The sequence below is a fragment of the Melozone crissalis genome, unplaced genomic scaffold, assembly GCF_028551555.1.
Source record: "Melozone crissalis strain CALT ecotype California unplaced genomic scaffold, PUWL_Pcris_2 ptg000042l_1, whole genome shotgun sequence".
Classification (NCBI taxonomy): Eukaryota; Metazoa; Chordata; class Aves; order Passeriformes; family Passerellidae; genus Melozone; species Melozone crissalis.
The window spans coordinates 54,181,020-54,201,722 of record NW_026535820.1 but is presented as its reverse complement, the minus strand read 5'-3'; positions in this window follow the sequence as shown (position 1 = coordinate 54,201,722).

Here is a 20,703-nt window from a genome sequence, read left to right as displayed (position 1 = left end):
AACAGGCTGTGGTTTATACATGGGTATTCCCTGCCCTGTTCAGACCGAGCAATGTGAACAATTTGCTGTAACTAGCTGGTATTTGTAATTCAAGCTGTATATACAGGTCATCTGGAATGTTATGCTTCTCTTCCCTGATGAATTAAATCCTAGAGGCTGGCTGCTGGTGGGAATACTCATGGTTCTGCATTCGTCATCTGTGCTAAACACTCACAGCTTTCCTAAACATTCCTGCCAGTAAACACTCACTGGAGAGCTGGAACACAAAGAAAGAATTTGTTGAAAATTTCTAATGAGACTTTGAACCAAGGAAAGTTGTTTTTTCTATGTTTATGATTAGCACACTGAGTTCCTGACCTGGTCAGACCTTAAGGTGGTACCACAGAGTAGATGTTAATTTGCAACAAATAATAAATCAAACTGGTCTAGTTTGACTCACCCAAACACCACAAAAAAAGGGCAGGTACTGAGGCTCTTCCCTGGGCAGTAAGCCAAGAAATCCAGCACTGTGTCACTTTTATCCACATTCCCTTCTGCATCATCAGTCTGCTACAATTTGAGTGAACGCTCTTCCCAAGAAACCCACAGGAAATATCAGTACAGAAACATCAGCTAATCAGAACATGTCCCCTCACACAAGCCACCTCATTCCCTACCTCATAGCAGTCTGCTTTTCAACTGAATGGAATCCCTCTGGCATACAGGGAGAGATACAGGTGAGGTTAATAGTGGGACTCAACTCATCTCACATGGCTTTAGCCATTTAAAGGTACCTGGGTTAAACCAGCTGCCCAGGCTCCCTCTCCAGTCAGTGTAAAGAGCTACTTTTAGGAGCAGATTTGACCCTTTTATTTTAGAAAGCCAGTAGACTGCTCCCATCTCTATTCTGTAGCCCTGATCAAGCTTCCCAATAAGACTAGGTCTTGGATATGGAGATAGCACTCTGTGCAATGACAAAGGTGCTTGATCCATCCAAGAACACAAGGTTATGAATCTCACAAGCTACAAATTCCCAAAGAAAAATCAACTCCTCAATGAGTACAACAGTTCAAAACAAAAAATTTAAATACAGAACATCTTTCATGCAGGATTAAAAAAAAATTTAAAAAGACCCCAAACCCAAAATCCAGGGCTGAAGGAATGAGGCAGCAATAAGCAACAATTTTCTATAAGACAACACTTCCAAAAGAAAAATCACTCATCATATTATTGCAAGCATAAGCGTGCCTTTTATCCATCATTGCTGTAGAGTGATAACACTTTCAGGCTGCTTCCTCTTAAAGTCCCAAGAGGAAAACAGAGATTTTTGCCAAGTCGCCTGTTGCTACTTTTTATCCTGAGTGTTGCCTTTCATCATTACAGAATGGGAATTCTGCCACTGATTTCAAAGACTCTCATGATCATAATTGTAACTTCAGCTTTATATTAATGTACATGTGTTTAATTTAATTGCTTTGTTTAAAGATAAAAGAAAAAATGGATTTCAAATCTCTCAACTGATTTCACTGCACATGTTCATAGTTCTGTAGTTAAAAAACTTATGCAGCTTTTTCCTCCCCCCACGGGGAAACAGCAATATAAGGACCACACCTATCTCTGTAATGAAATAGCTATAAAATGTTTACATTTTCTCCATTGTAATGGAAATTTCATACTGTTCTGCAGTTAAACTGATTTCTCAAGTCCTTGTAATCTAATGTTTTAAAGGTAATTTCATGCAAATCGGTCTGGAGAGGAAACTAGAAGCTTAACCATCTCTAAAAAACAAGGAAAAAATGCTTTAAGGCCAGAGCATTGTAGGTATAAATCAGAACAGTTTTTTAGTGGAGTCACATTAATTTACATTTGCATAATTTGTTTCAGAGGCTAAGTCATTCTGAGGCAACGTGTGACAGTCTGAAATCAATTTTATAGAATAAGATAACACATCCAAATTCACATTTACATAGATTTAAAGTGGGTCAGCTGACCATGCCTGTGCGTGCAAAGGAGCATTCAGCTCATGTAGGGATTTCTCTCAGCAGCAATCTTCTCCAGACTGGGAGAGGCTACACTCAAACATTTATTTTAACTTCTTAACACAGCTCTAAGCTTGGGGTGCTGTGCAGGAGTAAGTATGCTCCCCACCCTGGCTGGGTGCCAAGGGAGCAAGGATCAATCTGGAAAAATCCACACCCAGCTTGCCTATGAGAAAAAAAATGTGATTTTATTTCCTGTAAGTAGCAGATATTTGAACTACAGACAGAGGAAAGGAAAGATTGTCTCTTGGTCTTTTTGCTTGGATTTTTTTTCAATCCTAATTTAGTATTAAGGATTTGAGAACTTTATCCATAAAATTTGTGATCTCAGTGAGTTCACATAGTCTAATAACTTTTTCTAACCCCCAAGACTAAGACCTAAAGGATGGGTGACAAATGTTCTTCTTTTATTCACAACACAACCATTAGATGTTTTTTTGTTAGGGTTTGAAGGGGTTGGTGATTGATTTCAATGTGAATAGCTAGCTTTTGCTTTATCCCATTTTTAAACCATTCATTTTTGTATTCTGTTCAAGTCAGAACATGGTGTTTCCATTACTGTTATCTTGAAGCATTCTCTTTAATTCATATTTAATGGACTGATCTAGTGGACAGCTAAGAACTGCTTTGTACTTTTATGGCAGCAGCCATGAACACTAACCTGAGCCCAGGCAGAACACATGAAAGAAGCTTGACAAAGTTCACGACATCTGCCTAACTGTAAAAGGGATTCTGCACACCTGTTCCTGATTTTCAAAGCACCAGGTAGATCTTGTGAGCTTCTTGTTTCTTTCCACTCATGTAGGCTATGACACAATAGAACACATTATTTGCTGTACACTAAAATACGCTGCAAATGGTACAAGTGGGGCTGAAGGAACTGGATAATCCAATGATTCTAGTCACATTACTACCTGTGCATTTAAAAAATTGCTAGTTTTATTTTATTATGTATTTATTATTTTTAAAAGCTTTGTTATTGCCAGAGTGAGCTGGAGTACAAATAGGATGAAAACAGCACAAAATGTAATTACACCAGAAAAAGATGAAGTATTTTCAAGAGAAAAATAGCACATTTTCCAAAACTCTGCTCTCAATAGTTCAAGGGTTATTGAAAATCATCATAATGACCACCAAACCTGTATTTTCACATTACTTTATGCACATATCAAGGTAGAGCAGGCTTAAGCAGCTGGAAGTCAGTGTATTATAAGCTCACATCAAAACTACTTTCAATCAATGCTCCTGTAAATGGTTACTTTTATATTCAAGAACAAAATGTAGCCTGAGCTTTTTCTGGCCATATCACTTCATATGGCTCCTTTGGTCACTGAAAATCATACATTTTATCTACCTGCGGACTGCTTAGACTCAGGTGAACCTGTTTATCTTTTCTCTCAGACTGTGCTGACCTTCTAAGAAAATTTTACCATCTACAAATAAGGGAAATAAGATTCTAATGTCTGAACCAGCAATTATCAATTGTTCTAAAAGTTAAGCTTCAAAATATTACCGGAAAACAACTGTTCTTCTGCTAGTACAAGACACAGGTGGCCAGCATATTACCTGGTGCAACACAAGACCTTATTTGTATGGCTGCAAAGCACTTCAAAGTGACAGAAGCACCCCCACTGGCACTTACCTGTCTGTAATGACCACAAACTGGCAACTGAAACTATTTTTGAAATATGTTATCTTTTGCCTTCTCTTTGAACTGAGCTCTATTTATCTGTTCTTCTGTATTTAAAGAAGACGTACGGCCAAGAGCTTCCTTTCTCTTTTCTTTTTAGTTCAGAGGAAATTTTGGAGCAAATCACTATTTTGCTGGACAGGCACCTTCTTTGGAAAAGGGGGAGATCACCATAATTTCCTGGCCACTTTGCGGCCCTACGTACAGCCTGCCTTTCAAAGTCACAAAGCCAGAAGTAACACTAAGGTGTCCAGGTTTCCACAGCTAACTGTACCCAGATCTTGCACCTTTTCTGGGTGCCACCAACTCCAGGTTAGCTGAGGGGAATCCCATGCTCAGGGTCTCATGTGGGACTCTCTCCTGGGCAGCAAGTCCCAAGCAGGAGGAGAGCATTCAGTGCTGTGCTGTGGTCTGGGCAGAGAACCTTTCCCCAGGATCATCCCCGCTGTTTTCTGACCTGACACCAGGCACAATCTAAAGACAAAGAAAATACAGAATGCTGGGCTGTTCCTACATGCTGTGTGAGTGCTCTGGAGGGGCTGAAGGAGGTGCAGACAAACCAGGTACATCTCATGATTAAGGGTGACTTGGCATCTCTCTGTATAGGGACAATGATGGAAGAAAGTTCAACATACAACATACTCTGAAGCCATTATAACCTTCTGCACTGGAGAATCTTTTACTGCAAAATGGAAAATAGAAAACACTGGGAGTCTATTTTCATTTCATAGCAGATGGAGGAGTACTTTTATGTTGCGGTGACTCTAAGTGACGTCTCCTATACTGATGACAATTCCTAATAAGGTCACAATACCTTCCCTAAAATCTACTTGGTCTCAAAGCAAAAAGGGCTTTAGCACGGTATGACTGAAAAGCAGAGAAGTCAGAAGTCATTAATATAAGTGTTTGTACCTAAATCTTTGTTTATAGATTCTCTTCCTGGTTCTTCAGGAAGAGTTATGTTGGAAGAATTAGTTCCTGTATTCCAATTTGTAATATCTACTTACATATAAAGAGATCTTAATGTACTTACAGAGCCTGACTCACATCTCTCTACACAAGCAATAATTTTTCTTTATGTTTCCTAAGGGTCACAAACCTCATTGCCCAAGTAGCCATCATCATTTTGGTAACAAAATTACTACAAGAGTTAAAACTATCAGTGTGAGAAAGACTCTAAAAATCACAGACCTGGACAGATAGGATAATTCTTTGAGCCAGGCCTGCTACCAGATTTTATTTAATAATTTCATGGTGATCCCTTTCAATGCAGTCATACAACAGGTGACATCTACAGATGCAAGGTCAAACACCACCCAACACTTGAATTCTTTTTGCTCATCAGGCCATGGGTAAGGTTGAAGCTCAGTGATGCAGTTCACTTTTCAGTACCTCTCAGGTAGCTGGGCACGCTATAAGACAACCCCCACTTCCTGCTAAACACCAGCACATTCTTAGACAATTAGTCATCCTGAAAAGCAGCTGAAACAAATAAACAGTCTGACTGAGAAGCAGAAAATAGTAAACTGATTATGGGTCAAATAGCAATAGGTGTTTCCGGCTCTCTGCACACTGAAAGCTCTCTACTTGCTTGGGGTTTGCCTACTGCTTTAGAGGAGAAGCTGAGCTCCATCATTCATGTGTTCTGTGCTCTCATATTACCTATTTCAGTTCCATGTGCCTTGTTTCCACACCTCTGGGATGTGATGCCAAGTCCTCACCATTTTTCCTTGTTTATGTCTGTAACTTATTGTAGTGACTTATTACCAATACCTGACCAGCCTCCATTTATATGTCCCAGGGAGGGCTTTAGCCCAAACAGGTTTCTCCATGAAAATCTAGAAAGGGGCCCTTTCTCTTCTGCATGGTGTTACTTCCAAGCTGCAGGACCAGCCTGCTAGATTAGGCACGCCCCTCCTCACATGGATCACCACTCCAAGGAACACTGGCTTCTTTCCCTCCTCTGCGTGGGCAGCTGAATGGCACCTGAACGCCTTGCTGAATGATCTTGCCTTAGAGAGAAGCATTTTGCTGCTTGGGAGGAGAAGGGGGCTAACTGCTAAGACCAAAATTACCCACATCTGCTACTGCTCTAATCTTTTTCTTCATGATTCACAGGAGTTGGGAAGAATTTGAGGATTTCCTCTGTGCACTGTTCTGAAAAAAAACATGTTATGTTACTTAACGTGCTTCTGTGGTCAGGTGTGTTTGGATTAGTTGTGAAGAGATGGAAAAAAAAAAAGCTGCATGACATTCAGCTGCTATCTTCTATCTGATAGCTCAGAATATCAGAGCAATGTATCTCATAGCCACTGGCAGTTATTTGTGAAAGAATGTAAGAACAAGGCAAACATACAACAACATACACTCTACTTGTTATCCTTCTGGATTTTGGAAATCTGCGGTTTAGAGACTTTGCAAACCCAGGGGCTGCATGCAGCCTTTTGGGTTGAGTAACTCCTCATGATCTGAGATATTCCAGCCTTTTTTAAGTGAATGACACAAATACATAAGCACAAAAATGTTGCTAAAACAAATATACCCTCTTCACCAATACCAAAGCTAGCATGGCTTTGGTATAATGGCTGTTTGCTGTGGAAGACAGTGTGAAATAATGCCTATCTGCTGTGTCTTAATTAGGATGAAAGCAGGAGGGTGTGAAGAAGAGGAAAGGATGAGTGATGTCTTTGTTTTCAGAGGAGCTGATCTAATACAAGCCAAGTATCTTCAGAATGCAATGGTAAAGAAATAAAACACAGGTAAACAAAATAATTTTTTTTCAAATTGCACTGAAGCTCATAAGTGAATTAAATATCAGACTTAATTCAGCAGTTCAGAAAAGTGGTTCATTGTACATTGTCTCTGGTTTTAGTTTTCTAAGGCTAAAACATAATTTCTGAGCTCTTGCAAAAAGCTAGCCAGTGCCAGCACTGCTCCATGTGTCCAATTTAACTTTCTGATGGCATTATTCCTTTAATTCAGATTCTCCTGCTGAAAGTTTTGTGCTTCACAGTCCAATCACATCATGGCCACAGGACGCCTCATCCTTTGTAGTCTGTACTCCTGCAGCCTCCCAAGCCTCACCTTTATAACTCTATGTTTTGGTTAGTACTCCATCTTCTGTGTGAGCCAGCCTAGCTTTGCTCCTATCTCAGTCTGCACTCCACATCTGTGAGAACTATTGCTTCTGTCTCTTTCTCAGCCTTACCCAGGCCGTGCTCACCTAACACTCCTCATCTGGCACACACGACCTGCTTGCCTTGACCTTTAACTTAGAATGTCCACTCCAAATTAAGTTTATGCTGTCTATTCCATGAAAACCTTTTTGTACACTTCTGCTGCCCCCCATTTTGTCATTTTCCTCCTAGAACTGATATGCACAAAGCCTCTGTGCAGCTCATTCTAGAAAACCCGTAAATCAACCACCTCCTCTTCCTTCAGGGCTTACTTCACAGAGAATGGGAAGGGCAGATGCTAAGATAGAATATCAGTTTATAATCTGCTGTCATTTTTGTAATTGTCTGCACTTACGTGGTGTTCCCATCACAAGCTCAGGAGAATATATTCTCATGCCATTGAGATGGATTAACGGCATTAAACATTGATGGATTAATTCCAAACACATCAAAGACCTTCTGTATCAGAACAACAACAACTGAGCTGCTCTGGGACAACCAGGAATGAAAAGCCAAGTGTAAAATATGCAAGAACTGTACACAAATTCTCTTGAGAGGAGCATGAGCAACAGGAACAGTCTTCTAGAAATGATTAGACAGTTTCTTAGGGTTGATTACTTTTAGGTATGCCCATAAAGCCACTGCCACAGCCACAACTGGCACAGTTCCCTTTTTGGTCAGAACAGTGAACAGAAATGCATAAATTACCTGAAATCGAGCTCAGTATAGGCTATGACACCAATACCAGTTTTTACATAGGTGCCATACAGTCTCCACAATCAGCAGAATAAAAAAAAGAGAAGAAAATCTTAACAATGAAAGGGCATGAATTTAACATTACAAAATTTTAGTTTTACTGTCTCTTCAAATGGCTCAAAAAGAAGAAATTTCACATAGTCCTGTAGGATTAGAGCAGTAGGCCATAAACAATGCAAAAAACGTCTTCAAGATTTTTCCTATAGAAATTTTGGGCTAGGGTATCTCTGATGCAAGAACTGCTCCTATAAGTAAATAGATAGCAAGGACAATAATTTACAAAATTTTAAAAACCCCAAAAACCTAAACAACACCACCATCACCACCAAAATTATGCCTGTTGTTTGCAGATTAATCCATGCAAAGTTTCACTAAGTTCTAGGTAATGAAGCAAGTCCACATATATATGATCTAGAAATAAATGAGATCACTGGTTTCAAACCTCTAAAGTGGCTTGAAAAGAACAAATTTTATGTGATAGCTAAATGTGGTATTAAGTTAGCATAGGAGAAGAAATGTAATTCTGCCATAAAAGAGGGGACAGATTTTGCAGTGAAATTACCTTCCAATCATGCTTCTTGTCCTGCATACAATAAAACTGAGGCAGGGAGGGAGACATAGATAAACAGGAGCTAGGCACAAAGATCTAAGAGTAGCTAAAAGTGGAAATAATTCTTGATGTAGGGTTTGGTCTTCTTAATTTTGTCAACAAAATCCTGCCTCAGGAATCAGGCAAGTTTGATCATGTTGAGTGTATGGGCAACATCTCTTCCCTGTGTCCATAAAGAAGGTCACCTGCACACAGCTCAGATGGGCTTGTTTCTCAAGCAGAGAAACTGCCCACATCTTGCCAGGTAATTTCACATGGAGTAGTTTAGCAGCAAAGGAGCTGACTTTGGTTTTTTCCCCTTTTTCACACACTGTAAATGCCCGATTCCTGCTTTTGGACAGGATGAAAGGCAAAGTTGCTAAAATAAAAGAATAAACAAATAAATAAAACTAAATAAAGGTGTCCCCATCTCCCACCACCCACCCATTCCTGAGGGATGACTGGCTGTTTCATAATCAGGAAATGTGTGAACACTTGGGGGGTGGGGAGAAAACAACATCTCATGAGGTTGCAAGTCTTTTTCAAAGACTTAAACACACTTCAGATAAGAATCTAAAGAGACAGGAGAGTTCCAGACATCTTGAGCTTTACCCTTCACTAGTTTCTGACTCAACTGATTTAGGTGCTCTCTTCAGAAAGAGGAAGAGAATGCACCCATGTGGACAACTCTGTTCCATTATGTGCCATGTTTCAGCTTGAAAACTATTTATTTTTTGCTGCAGAACATCTCAGTTGGCATTTCCCTGCTTCACAAATCTAATTAAAACAACCCTATAGCAAACTACATTTAAGCCAACCCGGCTATGTGGGTTTAGGGTTCTCTTAGTATTATTATTTTTCCTCTGAACAGGCATTTATTTCTTTCATTATTCTGTGCTCTTATTATTATATTCTACCTCTTTTTACTGACTCAGACCCTTCTACCCTTACTCCAGCAAAATTTTCCTCCATTCCACAGAGAAGAACACTGTTAGAAACTTCTTTTAGAGGTCATTCATTTATATCTCTTCTTGAACGAGCTTGAGCTATACTTTTTTATCTCACATCCCTTGAGTGCTTACGTACTGAAGAGCTATTAACACAATCCCACACCAAAGGTACTAACATGTATGGATGCTCAATTCTCCCATTTGTCTCCCAATCTGAGGCCCAGGTAACTCAAAAATTAGCATTCTGCTTGCATCATCAAGAGGCAGGAATACTAAGAGGCTATAGCAGCCAAAAAACCCTGAACAAATGCAAGAGCGCAGAGCGAGAGATTTTCCAAAAAGAACTAGCCCAGTAACAAATAGCTGGGAAGGGGGCAAATCAACGGGGGGCCACATGAGTTGCATTACCCACCCTTTCTGCCTGACATTTCATGCTCCTAGTGTCAGAGTAAGATGCTCATTAATCCCCAGGATCCCGAGTCTGGCAGTTTTAGCTGATGGGTGAATTGTCGTGAAGCTCCCGTCAGCTGCTGTTTGCAGTGACTGCGCTACGAGCTTGACATGCGTTGCATTGCTCAGGCTGGTTTTGTTCTTTTATTTTCCTTGGGCTGGCTGCCTCCTGGAACCTCCACTCTGCCTACTTCCTGAGGATTAAAGCATGTCTTCTGGGCAAGGAGACGCAGGGACCACCTGCAGATTCTGTTTATATATCCAGCCTTGTAGTCTGATTGATCTCACAATAGAACTGCATAATGTAAACACTCCATTATTCCACCAAAGGATATGTGCTCTACCACCTATGGTCCCTCCAACCAAGAGTCAGTTTTAGATGGTTAAAATTTGTTAAGCCACACCAAAAGAAGCTAAACAAAGGAAAATCCATCCTAGCAACATGTTTAAGTTTTTAAGTTAGACTAATTAAATGCAATTAAGTTGGAAACTTTAGCCTACCGCTTTACTCCAGGATTTTGCTACCAAGCCCCAGCAGTGCTTAGGTCTGATGCACTATTTCAGCATGTCTAAAAACAACCAAAACTCAGGTTATCAACAGGGTTTATTCCTACTCTCGGCTTAAGACAGCACAAGTTCAGCCTAGGGAACTTCTTTCTTCACTTGGGGGATTGGTGGGAGGCACAGATTCACCTACAGAGAAATGGGAGCCCGAGGAGTCACCTCTCCTTGGCTGTTTTCACCATGGCACCTACTCACTGTGCTGCCTCCTAACCTGGCACTGCAGAGGGGAGAAGGGGGAAGGTGGGGAGGATGATTTTCTATTCATCCCAAAACACAGAAATGAAGAGCTTCTGAGTATTTGTACCAGTATTTTCTTTTGCCTGGTGAGAAACTGAGAAAAAGAGGCCAATGTCCACCTGCAGATTTTGGGAGGGCAGTCATGATCTGTACCTGGACCAGCATTGAGCAGGCCTTACTGCTTCCTGCACTGAAACGCCACTTTTTCCTCTCTGCTCAGGAACAAACACCTCCTCTAACTTAGAGCCAAAGGACAAGTCAAGGGCAGAGCCGTGGCCATAACATTGCAGCTCCTGAGCTCAGGGTTCTGCTCTTATGAGCATTTCAACATCATTCTTGTGGTTTACTTCCCTTTGGGAATTGTTTGTTGGTTGTTTTGTTTATTTAACAGCCTTAATTAAAAACTGAAGGCACACCCAGCTAAAGCAAGGTGCAGTAATCTGAGGAACTGCCCAAGTTCCTCAAGAGGGAAGAGAAGTTTACCCTGAATTTATCTAGGTAGACAGAAATAATATAAGAAAAGAGAAATACTGAGTAAGTCAGTGTCTCATACATATATCAGACTGCTCCTGAAAGCATAAAACCAAACTGATACCATTTAATTCAGCTTTAAATAAAACATTTTGATTAATAAGCAAGGCATGAACACACACAGATTGTCAGGATATCTGCTGAACAGGGCATTCACAGCTTCCACACACAAAACAACCAGAAGGTCTTGACTGAATATCAGACACAAGCAAGGCATGTAAGCACTTACTAAGGTCATCTAAAACACATCCGCACTTACTTGCTTTAGAGAACTACAGCTTAATTGTTCAGCAAATTACAATAGTTTGGTGTTTACACCAAGTACTTTATCAACTGAAATACTTTTTTTTATTACTACTTTTCTGTTTTGGATCACATTGTAGACCTTCAACAAGGCCCTCTGTGGAACTTCAGAGAGCTTGAGTCTGGCTGGAAAATTGGTGTTATTAACGTGTTGGCCAGAACTGACCCCATATTTTATGATGGGCACCAAAACTCACATAGAGATTAGTGAGTAGGAACAGTTTGGACTCTGACAGTTCTCTGGATCCCTGAAATAATCCTAAAAGCATTCCAGCCCTAAAAGTAGGTTCTGATCATTCTAATCTAGATTCCTAAGAAGAAAAAGAAAAAGAAACTTAAGAATTGCAGTGGAGGCAAGCACAGAGCCTTTATAAAAGAATCTATATATAAGAAGAAAAAAATTATTTACATTTGACAGGGAACAGATAAAGCCAAGACTTTAAAACTAGCATTGGTCCAGGAAGGATTACTGCTTACAGACTTTGATAGATAAAGCAGCTTTAAAAATACTCTGGGCTAGATTTTTCTCTGAATTTCTCTTAGTAGATTTCATCCTTGGAGGTTTCTTTTTATATTCAAAACTATATTCAAAACCATACAGTTTATCCCATCTTTACCAGCAACTTACTAGAGGTACAGCTTCTTACTGTGCAAATTGTTCCATGATTTCATTTGAGAAGGTCCTTATACAATGAAAGAGAAAGGAAATTGGAGCTGACTCTAAATTCTTCCATACATTGTGCTGCCTTTCCAGCCTTTAAATCAATGGAAGATAAAAACTATGTGAATCAAGAATAGGATAAATCCCCTATTTTTTAAAAACTCACCAAAAAGGGAAAGCCCAACTTCTTCCCAGAAGACAAACCTTCACACCTGGCCAGGCCAGCTCCTGCCACTGCATGCAACTACTCATGCATCCAGTTGTTACTCACCTCTGCTGCTGCAGGAGCAAGCCGTGTTCCCCTGAACCTGCCAGCACTGTTCCATCCCAGGGCCAGGAGAGCAGCTCTCCTTGAAAACTTTGGTATCACCATCCTCACACAACACAACAGAACACACCTGACATTTGAAAAGTTGTCCATGCTGACCCCAAGGAGGAGAGCTGCTGTACAGGGGCCTCAGACCATTCTGCAGGAGAAGCAGGCTCTCCCCTCCCACCCCATCCCAGCAGGACTCAGCAGATGAACGTCATCAAGTTGTTTGAGCTCCCCAGGCCTTGAGCTCCTCATCTGCCAGCAGATGGTTAAAGGCCTCAGCACCTGAGAGGAATCTGACAAGACTATGCTTTACTTCCTAACACAACTCAAAATCTCCTGCAAAACAGAAATTCCTCTTAGGGAATAGGTCTGTAGAGCTTAATGTTTATTTTTTTTAAGAGTGGCATAGCTATAATTCAATTCATTCTGACTAATGTGTCCAGACTTGTTCCTCGTGGCCTTTTCTTATGGCCAACAGATTTTCTTTTAACCTGCTTTCCCTTTGAAAACTTTCCCACCATTTTAGGACCCGTCCTGTGCTCCCGAAGTAGATAAGTTTTGATTTATATTCTCTCCTAAGTTTGCAGCAGCAGAGAGTAAAACAACGTGTTTTCTCTATCAGCCAAGGAAATCCTTGCTTATCTCTTTCGCCCCATTTCCCCCAGCAGGGAGTGCTGGCAGAGCTGGTCAGCAGAGCTGCTGTTCTCAGCCCACGTGCAGCACACAGCAGAAAGAGCAGAGCTGCCAGGTTGGCAGCCTCTGCTGGAACAGCATCTGTCTTACAACAGGCATCTGGAGAAATGGCTGGAAACCCAAATCTGTGGAACATCAGCTTTATTGGAGATGAAGCTAAGCTACAGGTTTGGAATCCCAATCTGAATTTGTTTGCAAATTGAAGAACCAGGGACTTGCTTCAGTGCTTTATAGAAACAAAGAGCCATGAGGTTTTGATCTGAACCAGAAAAGTCAGGCCTGTTCAGAGCCTGGCTTTTTCTGTGGGACCTGTGCCTAATCACATCTGAGTGATTACTCAGCACTGCTTGTCCAGTTCGTTCACATCTGTGCTGTTATGTACACTTGGCGTTCTTTAACAGTTATGTCTGTGATCAGGTAAATCAAAATGGTTTTTTGCTTTTGCAGAAAGGAAAAATAATGTTGGATGGGGAGTTTAGGGGACCACCTGAAACATTTCAGTTTCTGATTTCTGATCTCTACAAAGAGCCACAAGATGTAGGTGTTTTGTGCAAAAGCAGAGGTCTTAAGTTACTTGAAGTGAGCTGCTACTGGTATGTACGATGCAGTTTTCCTTTGTTGGTTCTACCACTTTATAGTGTTCAAAAATAACCCAAACAGGTTAGGTAGTAACCAAGATATTATCTGAGTAAATTTTACCTCAGGGGATTCATTCAGAGTCAAAAATGTTTTAGTCTGTCTGCACGAACGTGGCTCCAAGGAAGATTTTACAAGCAAACAAGTTGAACGGCACAAAAAAGCAGGCAAATGTAGAAAGGGGGGAAACGAACAGAAAGAGTTGCGACACATTTTTAGTACCTATGTTTTTTAATACCTTAGCACTGATATTTTTCTGTCATTGCAAATAGTAAAAATACATCTGGCCTTTTGTAAAAATGACAGCTTGCTTGTTTTGGTTTTGTAAGAGGCGCAGGCAGGTCCAAACAAAAATCCCAGAACCAAACACCACTTGTGGTAGGAAGAATCAAACTCCCAGAATACAAGCACTCCTTTAATTTGAGTACTTTACAATCCAAATCCTCTTGTGTCTCAGGATTACACTGCTGGGCATTGTCTGACCAAAAGCCAATTTAATTTTCTAGGGCATGGATGATATTTCGGTGCTTTTGAGTCGATCTAGAGAATTTTACATCACTTCTTCCACTGCCAGTTTAATAAGGAAAATAACTTAGGCCAGAGGTGTCTATGTCCCTTGGTAACCTTGATCTGCATATACAGCCTCTTGTGCTCACAGCAGCCTGGCTCAAGTTAGAATAGAGACAGGTAGCTCACTTTCTTCCTGCATTCTGATCCATTGCCTTTACATATCTGCAGATTCCACTTTCTTGCCATGCCATATGCAAGACTAAAACCTCAGGACACATACATGCACACATTATGTCAGTAGTTATGTGTACTTTAGTGTTTGAAATCCAAAGGGGCGTTATCGAGAATTACCCAGACATGTCTCTTTAAAGTAGAAGAACTGAGCAAGAAACCCACCTATGAACCCAGATCCAATGTCACACCAGCAGACTGGGATTATATAAAGGCTATCTAATATGTGCATGGTAGCTACTATTTTCCAAATAGAACAAAATAAAAATGAATAAATATTAAACACATTTTGGCATGACACCCCTCATATCTTCTTTTCACATGTATGCTGATTATAATGTTATTTCATTCACCTGTAAATTTGCACAAGTGAAGAAAAGCATACAGGAAGAATAAGAAAATACAAGAAAAATTTACAGGTGAAATTTTCACCTGTATATTTGCTCATATACAGGCAGGCAAATAAGTAAGTGTGTGTGTATGTCTTTGGTTATAATTACTATCTTGGATTGCATATATATTTTAAATGACTTCAACATATATGTAGCATATTTTTACATATTTTTCCACAAAAGAACACATGTTTTACTATGTTTGGGCACATCGAAATACGTCATGCTAAAAATATTTTGCCTACTATCGCTTGTACATTACAGAATGTATCAAATCAAAGGGGAAAATTGACAGAAAAAGAGTTTCAGCATAAATCCTCCAAAAGTTTTCTAGCCAACCAGGGCAGATGAACAAAGCCATGGGATTTAAATTACCAGCTATACAGCTCTGCCTGCATTGTTTTCACTGTAAACTGATATCAGGCCAAAAATCTTGCAGCCTCTCCACTAAGTTTAGTATAGTGCATAGGGTACCCTGTCTCTTACAAGAAACTTCTGAACTGAATATGCCACCAACAGTAGAGAGACAGCAAGAAAATCCAGAATTTAGTACTATCAGAATTATTTGTGGTTAGCCATTTGCAGATAAAAAATGATTGAAGATATTTGTCATTGGACAGCATGACAAGGCAACCTGTTAAAAATTTCGTCAACTGCATTTCTCCAAATCAGTCATTTCAGCAGGCCTGCACCAAAGCTGGGCTGTATTAACATAGCATACCTGTGAGTCAAGCCCAAATGAGTTCAGTGAGAGAGTGATAAGAAACGGCAATGAAGTCAGGGCTGTAGTCAGGGACCAGTCCCGAGGGTCCTGGATGGGTGGTGTGAGCCCAAGTGAAGGCCAGGAGCAGGTGAAGGAAGAGGGGAGCAGCAGGACAGAACAGCACCCAGAGCTCCCTCCCTGCCCTGCTTTGGTCAGCAGCAGTCCCAGCCTGTGAGCAGGACCCCAATCCCTGCACAGCTGGGACATTGGCGCCCTTCCAGGACACCAGTCCAGCTGCTTGGGGAAGTGCTGAAATATCCCCATTGTATAGATGAGAAGATGAAGTCTGCAAGAACAAAATGCTTTACCTTGAGGACAGGAGATGTAAAGATTAAAAGGAAAAGGCCACTTTGTTACCTTAGGTCAAGATTTTCAGGTACTGAGAAGATCAATGTGTGACTCTGCTATTAGCAGGAAAGGAATGGACCTTCAGAAGTCCACTAGAAATCATACATGTCAGTTAAGTACTCCATGGTGAGGTGAATTACTGCGTGTATTTCTCTGTGCCTGTTCCTAAAGGCCTCAGAATATCTCCCACAGCCAAACCTGTTCCAGGGCATTAGTTCAGTTTGTTCTTTTTGGTAGGTACATTTGCAAATTCTGTATTTACTTCAATAGCTTTCTTTCAAATGGGATATCTCCCCCCAGGTGTTGGTTTTGTATCCCTTCAGAACATGAAAAATACTGAACTTAGAAGCAGAGGTAAGGGGGACCAGAAAGAAGAAAACAACTCGGCTCTCTTGAACTACACAAATTAATTTCTTCATTGCCTAAAATGTGCTCACCCTCTTGATCTTAACTTTCACCCACCAGTCATTCCTGTCCCTGAGGAATAATTAGGCTGGGAATTTCTGTATATCAAGGAGACCACACTTTTGTTGTTTTTCATGGTACTTAAAAGGATGGTGAATTCGTGGTTGTTTCTCTGAACAGAAATAGAATAGCAAGATAGAGCAAGGAGTGCAGAAAGCAATGTGTATGGACCACTGTCCATGTATTCATTATCCTGCCCTTTTTCAGAGGCAAGCATCCTGAGATAAAGCCATTTACCTGAATTTGAGTTGTAGATTCATTCCCCAGCAGAAGCTAAGCTGCTCTAGATCTTCACCCAGGGAAACAACATACGTTTAGAGAAAACAGAGCTCTAATTCCTACCCTCCTCCATCATGCTACCTGCAAGAGAAACAATGCTAAAACAACCATGCTTCCCAGTGTAGGGAGTTCCTTGGTGTGAACTGGAGTTATGCACTCCCAAGGGAAGCAGCCTCATTTGAAGATTAGAGCCAGGGCATTGAAATCTGCTGCAAAGCAAAATACCATTGCTCCATCAGAGTGGGAAACTCCAGCGGCAGCTCTACCTTGTTAAGAGAGAAAATATACAGACATTGTCACTGTTCTGGGCCTGCTCCTTAGAACTGAAGGACACAGAAAGGATATCTGTATTCCTACTTTGTTCTCAACACTTCTGTACCAAAGAAACAGTACCTAAAAGTGATTCTAAACCTGGAAAGGCTCAGGTCCCCTAAGCAACCCTTGGGAGACCCTCAAATAGAGTTACAACAAAATTGGCTGCTTTCTTCTCACAAAGACTGTCTGTCAAAAACCTCCTTCTGCCTCTCAATCCAAACCAAGCTTTCAAGGACACTGATGGAGGATCTCCAGTAGCACAGACCCTTCCAGCACCTGCACTGGCCCCCAGACAACAGAGTGCAGGGTCAGCAATGCTCTCAAAGTCTCCCTCCCAGCTGAGGCTCAACAACAACCTTCACAGAGGCAAAACTTTCTCACCTGATTTGAAAAAACATAGGTTAGTTGTCAAGGAGAGCTGTCAGGCAGGAGAATCTGTAGGTGACTCTATTTTCTATACTTACAAAGCCTCCTGCGTGAGCAACTTCAATCTCCTAAAGTTGTTGAAGTTAAATAGGTGCTGGCTTCTGTTTGTAAATATGTCCAAGGTGGTTTACCTGAACAGTATTCATGTCAACAGAGTTTTATCCCCTTTAAATTGTTTTTGGCTTCATTTGTCTGCTCATGGGCCATTCCAAGGAATGTTTATGGTTACTTAAAGTCCAGTAGTAGTAGGACAAGTGGTATAGCATTGCTCTTTAACATTTCCTTGATCAGCTTTATCTACAGCGCAGAAACCAGGCAGGTCTGCCTAGCTTTGAGCAATAGTAACAGAAAACTCTTTCCCCAGTGTCTGACTGAGACAGCTACAAGGCCAGTAAATGCCTTATTGTGCAGTTATTTGAAAATACTTCCAGGTTACTTTTGGAAAAGATGCACCCTGAAAATGTTAGCCTAAATAAATTTACTAGCTCCATCTATAGAGCTGATATATTTTTGAGCCAAAAATGTTTTTTGCAAATAGCATTTTGTAGAAAAGATTGAGGAGTTTTTCTTTGTTGTTACTGGACTAAACTTAAATGTTGTGTTCAACTACAGAATATCTCTGGGAAAGAGCTGGTCTCCTGGTCTTCATTTGACCATCTCTGGAGATGAAGAGTTCAGCAATGTTCTGAAAATTTTTGAGTACCAGATGACTTCAACTACTGAGAAATATGAAAAAAATCTTTCCCAAATATTCTCCGTTTCCCCATTCCAACAGATCTTTTCTTAGTCTTCTCTGCCCTGTCTTGTTTTTCAACTCTGAATGTGAGCTGCAGCAGAAGACATCCCATTCCATGTGGCCTGCACCAGTAAAGCACTCTTCACCTAGCTGAAAACAAGACTTGGGCCTCCATTTACTCCTACTTGTTTTTTATATTCAAAGGCCACCTTAATCCTTTTGGCCATGACACCAGCCTAGGAAGGCCTCTGAGGTCAGCTGCCTGCTGATCTGAAATCCTTGTCCTCTAGCCTCCTTCTCCCACCCCAAGGCCCCCTTTCATTGTCCTGGCACAGCACTTCTCTTTCCCAAGTGCATCCATTTCCACTTGCTTGTACTCAAGTGCAAGGCTGTTTCACAAGGGGCCTTGGTGACTCGACACACCTTGTCCTCCTCAAAATAAAGCCACAGTTTCCTGTGTTGCACTATACACTTGCAAACCACACAACAGCTGTCTCATCTTTTTGGAAACGATTCGTTTATTTTGAATTTAGACAAAGTATCTAAGCCAGAATAGGTCACTGGAGCAACAGCTATGATGTCCCAAAGAAATCAAGCTGTAGCCTACAATTGTTCTGACTCAGTGAGCAGTAAACACTGGAGCTAATGTTTGTGTGCAGGGAAATGTGTTTGCTACAAATGCAGCCTCCTTTGTACGTCAGGCATGTTTTACTAACACGTCACTTTGGAACTTGATAGTCTCACACAGTCATGCCCAGTAAACACTGCTCTTTGCTCACTGGCTTATCTGCACAATCATCTATTTTTGTTTCAAAGTTTCATTAATAGTGGAGGAGGAAGTTTTGGAACCCTTCATGTCACAGTGAAAATAAAATTACCTGTTCCTGAACCAAAATTCTGAAATTTTCCAGAATAGTTTAAATAAACACCCTTCATTTTGAGTAATTTTTCCCCTCTCTTGGAAAATTCCTTGCAAGTTATACCGATGTGGAGGTTACCAGAAGGAAAAAATTGCAGTGAGCTTTCTAGTATCCTGTCACTGAAGTATAGGCCAGGCGCACTCCAGTTATGGTTAGTGTTTCTCTGTGAAAATTGCTCCACACAACTGATCTTAGACAATCCCCTCTTTCTTTACAGAGCATCTACTTACATCCTTAGGCAGAAGAAAAACCCAGATTTAAAGGGATTAGAAAAAGGTTACATGAAGACAACTTCTAAGGATCTCACAAGATTTTTTTTTCATAATAGTCTAACTCCATTAAGAAAAGAAAATATATTTGTAAGTGGTTTTGTCAATGGTGGGAGTTGGCAAGGAAGACATGGAGCTCAGCTTTAGCCAGGTTACACAATAACTTGCTACTATTTGTGGCTGGCTCCCAAAGGGCCAAAGAAATTAACTCGTGGTTAGTTAAATAATAGTTTTATTAAAACAATGATCAGATCAAATAACTGGCATGTATGTGCAGGAAGTCTTTCAAAATACTCAAGTCCTGCAAAAGAGTCAGATCAAGAAAATATCTTTTAAATATCTGATCCCTGAAGTAACTGAGACCTGTAAAAACTGGATGCCTTAAGAAGAAAAAGGTTTTTTTAAACCTTAATCCCAACATTCTCTCTAAAGAATAACACAGTTCTCTACTTTCAGTGTTTTCTCTTCATGCAGATGTTTTCATTCCCTTGTTACAGGAGAGATTTTTTTTTTCCTGTGACCACAGCTCTCTGTTAACATTTTATTTTTAAAAAGAGAAATAAATGAAAGAGATCTAAAGCTCTGTTGTTTCACATCTCCCAACTGATTTGCCCAATGAAAGAAGCAAGTAACTGGAAAAGAGGCATGCTGACTGAAGAACAAGCCCTCCAGATACCCCACAAGTTGCAGAGAACTGCAGTGGCAGATGAGCACCACAGCTCCTGAGGTTACCCAGTCCCATTTTTGTGGGAGTTCAGGAGTCACCTTTGCACATTCCCATCTTCTCAGGCCAGAAGAGCAAGTTCAGTTCCCAGATACTGCGCTGCATCTGGATGCTGGGACAGGACAGAGAGCCCCATGGCTCCCTCATCCCACGCCTGCTGCAAGAAGCACTGCCCTGGGCTTGGTGACTGCAGAGTCAAGTCCAGGGTGAAATTGCTCTGGGCAAAGTTACCAGCTCTGGTATGAGAGGATCGCGGCACATGGAGCAGACTGCTCCCAAAAAGGGCCAAATTACCTCACAGGGTTCAAATGGAGTGTGCAAAGGCAGGGTGCCTGCAGGCAGGTTTTTGCCCTATTCTCTGTGCCTCTGATCCATGAGATTACTTGCCCAGTGGAGGCTTTGTGAATTTTGGGGTTTAAGAGAGTGGCTTGAGGTACTGACAGAGGTTTATACGATGCACAACGCAAATAGACGCTGTAAGCAACATAACGTGTGTTCAAAGAGAACAGCAACAGAAAAAGAGTGTCTGACTTCTTCTGAGTTCTCTTAAGTGTAAACAATGCACACTCCTGTGGCAGATATCCATCTGAAGGTGAATTGCTGCCCCTAATCTCTGCTTGCATCTATCAGTTTGCATTATATTCAGGTAGTGGTGAACATTGCCTTTTGGGTGGGTGTAGAGTACTTGGTGAGATTTCTGGATGAAGGGCAGGTAAAAACTTGCTGCGTCTTGTATCCAAGATTCGAGTATTTAC